Below are 5204 nucleotides of genomic sequence, written 5' to 3'. Positions count from 1 at the left end.
TCAGGCGACTAAGAATCTTCGTGGGGTTGCCTGAGGAAACATTACCTCCTGGGTGTAAAACAGTCCTACAGGGACATTCACGGCATTTGGCTTGTTCAGAGACGAGCATGTAAGGGAAATGGTGCCTCCCAGGCCAACAAGCCCATGGACCATCAGCCTCCCCTTAATACCAAGATGACCAAGAGGAGGATCCTTTGATATTTTTAAATTAATTTTTTTGAATGCACAATTAGAACAAGCCACCTAAAAAATTAGACAGGTTGAATGAAAACAAACAAACAAACAAACAAACAAACAAACTACTAGAAACTGTCTCGGAATTTAAAAAGGTCTTCTCCCCTAAGATAAAGTAAAACTACGTAATACTATCAGTACTCTGTTAAATATGTTACCACCTTTAATTAAGAAATGACCTGGGCTTCTCAGTCATCATGGTAGAAGCCAACATTCTAGCCTTATTTTGACCTATGAGGGACAGTGAAAATACCCTCCACCTGCACAAAGTTATCCATGTCCAAATCCCCAGAGTCTGATTGATATGCTACCTTAAGTGGCAAAAAGGACTTTGCTGATGTGATTAAATTAAAGAACTGCTACTTAAAGCAAGGAAGCTCTCAATTCTGAGAGAAACTTACCCAAGTCCACCTGATGCAATGCCAGTAGGGCACGGTGGTTCCTGGTCGGCAGGGTGGTTCTGGCGGGCTTCTTCAGAATCCTGCTAGGCTGAGAAAATGTCAATTTAAGACACGTCCAAATCTGTACAGAATTTTTGTAAGAGTTTACTTGAGCCAAACTGACTACATATGCCAGAGAGCAAGAAGATCTCAAATGTTCCTGAGAATGACAGTTTTGTATCTCTTATGCATTTGAAATTAAGGAGGGAACATAAGTAAGATTAGAGAAAGCAAGGCGGGAATGGGATTACAGGATAGTAACAAAATTATGTGCTCTCTTGAGGGTAGTTTATTTCAAAGGTGTGTCAACCTAGATGCATAGTAACAGAGAGCACTTGCTTAAGGCAAAGATTAACCTTTTGCTAAAAAGCTATAGTCTGGGGCATGACTGCCCACCATGACCTGCCCAGTTAGGAATTTATGATCAGATCACCCTGTGAGGTTATTTTCCATGGAATCGCCCCTTCTCCCTTTTTTCTGTGCATAAGGAGAAGACGGGGTAAGAGTATATCATAACTCTCTGTACTATTTTTGCACTTTTCCATAAGTCTAAAGTTATTTTAAAATAAAAATATTTTGAAGATACGACATCTAAATAATATATTTTTTGATGGATGGTCGCAATTAAAAAATTTTATACATTTTTCTTTTATATTAATTGTCTCATTTTTCATCCTTGAAATTTTACTTAGCAAAAAATATTTTACATTTCCAAGAGCTATTTTTATTATGTTTGAAGATGGAACATCTCCTTGAATCTCTCTGAGGATACAAATTGAAATTTCAAAATAAAATCCCCTCTTACCTCTACATCATCTCAGGCCCCCTCCAGGGTCTGGTTCACTCATCCAGGGCCTCCTCTTTTAAGTTACTGGATTTTGCCCTCGGTTTGGTGAGCCTTCTTTATTTGTTCGCTTAAAGAATAAAGGAATATATGGACTTTTCTAGGCAAGGGTATGGGTTTCCTTTGCAGTTGGGCAGATAGATAGATGTCCCCCATGGGCCTTTCCTCTGAATGGAGAGGTGATGGTGGCAGCTCTGGCGTGTAAGGAGCAGTGGTGCATGGGGGCGGCTCACCCTGAGCTGACTGTGCATATCTCTTCCCGACTCCACCTTTAGACGTCAGATGGGTGGCTGGAGACCAGCCACGGTGGGAGTACTTACACCAAAGAGACTGGCAAATGCTACTAACCAGGGCTGTTTTTTCCCTCAGAGAGCTGATGTTAACTATTTGCCAACACATTACTGATAAGGAAGGTTCACAGGAAGATTTTGTTTTAGAGGCGTGTGGGTTTTAACTTGCATTTTCCTAATGATTAAAAACAATGAGGACTTTTTCAGGTGCCTAATAGCTATTTGTATATCTTCCTGGGGAGGGGCAAGGAAAAGGGAGGAAACTAACCGGCAAGCATATCATTCTGAATACTATTAACATAATTTTAAAAAATCACATTATCTAAAGATCATAAGCTTTTGTTTCCTTTATGTTTTAATGATATAAAATCTATTATTCATATGAAATTCTATCAGAATCTATAAAGACCTACTATACTAAGTGTTGTTCTCTTATATCTGCTCAGACTATGTTGTGTAGATTTATTTTTTGAAAGAAGAAAACACAGAGTAAATGATATGAACCTAACAAAGATACAGAGCACTCAGCAATTGCAGGGTGAATCAACTTCTTGAAGGTGCAAATCTATGTACCGGGCAGTGAGTAAACTATATGAATAGAAGACAGTAAGTTTAACAGAAGCAAGGCTGTAAATCAGTAATGTTAGAGGTGGTGTTATTTTGTTACAAGGGTCATGATACACATTTCTCTCTAATGGTTATGTAAGTCCTATAATCACAAAATTATTTATAAAATACATTTATGAAACTCTGTTTTTTATAAAAACTATGTCTTTCTAAATACCAATGTGCTTTAATGAACGACTTGAAGCTTTTCTTTGTGATGACAAACTATCAGGGATAGCTTAATATGACTATATAAAATCGTGTTTTGATTCTCAAGTTCTGCTACACGTGGTCCATGAACTTTTGTGGACAGGAAGAGACAAGACTATTTTTAATGGTTTTTCAGTCTCCATAAGGCCTTTAAATAATTTCCTTTAACTCTCTACTATTATAGTCTTAATTTTCTACCTTAAGAGTGAGGCTTTGTTTTGTTTGTTTTTCTTTCTTTTTTCTTTTTTTTTTTTTCTATGAAGGAATAAGTTAATTACCAAAACTTGGTGGCTTAAAACAACAGAAATTTATTCTTTCATAGTTTTGGACACCAGAATTCCAAAATCACAGCGTCAGTAAGGCTGCTTTCCTGGAGATGCTAGGGCAGAATCCTTCATTTCCTCTTCTAACTCTGGTGGCTACCAGCATTCCTCAGCTTGTGACCACATCATTCTAATCTCTGCCTCTGTCTTTACATGGCCTTCTCCTCTTTTGTGTATCCTCAAATCTCCCTCTGCCTCCTTTTTATAAGGGTACGTGTGATTATATTTAAGGCTTACCCTGTAAATCAGGCCCATTTTAACTCAACCACATCCTCAAGGACTGTTTCCATATAATTAACATTTACAAGGTCCAGGGATACAGACCTATTTTGGGGGAGGCCATTAGTCAACCTACCATGCCTATTGACCTACTTTTTTTTTTTTACTGTTGTTGGTCAGCCTCTAAGACCTTCACCTCCTTTGAGCAAGGTCACTGGTAGCACATACAGCAACTGAGATGTCACCTCAGCGAAACACGACAGAGGTTGCCACATTTGGCATAACAGACATGGTCTCAGTTAGTCAGTGGCAAGAAAAACTCATCCTAGGTGCAAAATTGTGTGACTATGGAATGGAGTTGAATTGATGAGCATTGGGGATAGGTCTTTCTTTGAAGGTGGTGATGTTACTGAAAGCTCTAGATCTCAAAATATTTATAATGTAAATGTATTGGTAAAGTGGACAGTTGTTTGTCAAAAGCTCATGTTTACATATATGCGTGTGTGTGTGTGTGTGTGTGTGTCTGTGTCTGTGTGTGTGTCTGTGTGTTTGATTAGGGCCAGCAACATAATTTATGGATTTGGGCCTGGTGCAAAATGAAAATATAGGGCTTCTTGTTCAAAAAGTGCCATTGAAGGTACTGAAATATATAGCTTTTTCTTTCTTCCACAGTTTCTCTCTTGACTTGTCATAATGTTCATTTGCTATTTAATGTCATTTTAAGTAAAGAAAAAATTTTAATTATTAGCATGAACGTTACTGTTCATTTTTGTATTACATGATGCTTGTTTTAAATGCAGGTATAAATACATTTAACTCATATGCAAAATCATAAAAATTACATAATACATATTTCATAACTTATGCATGCATACGTATTTTGTTCTCACAAGAACAGTGGAAACACCATGTGAAACTAACTTACTGTTTTTATTTCATTTCTTGCTACACTCACATTCTACCAATACTCAAACTTTGGCTTACTAATGAGTAAGGAGGTCTGAAAGGAAAAGGAACTATGAGTTGCCCTATCTTCCTTTTTCCTTGTGTCATCATTTTCAATATGTCAATGGCTAACACAGGGAATAAGAGTACAAGTATAAGAAAGGATATGGTAGGGTTCCTTGGTTGTGTTTCTTAGAGCAGCATTGCCTTCTCTCTGCACTGGAAGCAAATTCTGGTTGGAAAGGAAAGTATGGCCTCTAGGGGCTGTCAGCACCCCTGCTTATTTAGTCATAGATACAACTCTTTACCTTGTACCCACCCTGGGTCTTGCTGAACTCCCACACATCACGGGTCCACTGGAATCTCACAGGCTGTCGTGAAGGCGATATGCAGATGGGGCAGCAAGGAGTGGTGGCAGATGATGCATATGAGTGTGTGTCCACTGCTCATGCTTATGCTCCAGTGTCCTATCAAACTTCATTTGCAAAACACAAATGCAAAGATAGAATTAAGAATTTCAAGGCGGTACAGCAGAGAATTAAATGAAGTACATGTCCCTTCTGAGCTCATGGCCCTGGGCAACTACACAGGTCATATGCCCATAAAGCCAGCTCAGGTTTTATTTGCCTTTACAAAGTATAAAAAATAAAATGTTTAAGGATTGGTTGTTCGGTTTGAGTTCTTTTATACCTTCTCCATCCCAAGCTTTGCTAACATCACTTTTAGTAACATACTAGAAATCCCTCAAGCTCTGGAGTTAGGCATACCTGATTTGGAATCTCAGTTTTGTTGCTTATTTTTTACTTAACCTTTCTAGCCACAAATGGAAAAATGCAGATAATGATATCTAATTTATGGTGGTGTTATGGGGATTAAGGGCATAACATATAAAATGTCTAGTCTCAGGAGTCCCATAGAACAAGGAAATGCTGAAAAATGGAAGCAATTTTTATAAAGAGAGAGTATTATTTGCATATGTGTAACAGCGTTGAAGAAATGGCATGAAATGAGTAGACCTGAAAACCTAGGACTGATTCCAGCTTAATCAAACAATAGCTAGGTGAACTTGGGTAAGTCACTTGACTTTTTATGT

At 38.0% G+C, this 5204-nt stretch overlaps 1 protein-coding gene across 1 annotated transcript in view; it reads right to left on the bottom strand.

Annotated features, from left to right (window-relative positions):
* Positions 1 to 5204, bottom strand: part of SLC15A1 (solute carrier family 15 member 1) — an 80696-nt gene that overhangs the window by 56620 nt on the left and 18872 nt on the right. Inside the window, exons 4-6 of the mRNA XM_023532429.1 lie at positions 4420 to 4586; positions 1480 to 1588; positions 636 to 723 (exon numbers count right to left, since the gene is read on the bottom strand). The gene's annotated coding sequence lies outside the window, so the exon portion shown is untranslated. The remainder of the gene's footprint in view (positions 1 to 635; positions 724 to 1479; positions 1589 to 4419; positions 4587 to 5204) is intronic.

The sequence above is a fragment of the Pteropus vampyrus genome, unplaced genomic scaffold, assembly GCF_000151845.1.
Source record: "Pteropus vampyrus isolate Shadow unplaced genomic scaffold, Pvam_2.0 Scaffold83, whole genome shotgun sequence".
Lineage (NCBI taxonomy): Eukaryota > Metazoa > Chordata > Mammalia > Chiroptera > Pteropodidae > Pteropus > Pteropus vampyrus.
The sequence above is the reverse complement of the archived record's forward strand: the minus strand, read 5'-3'. Positions and strand labels throughout refer to the sequence as shown.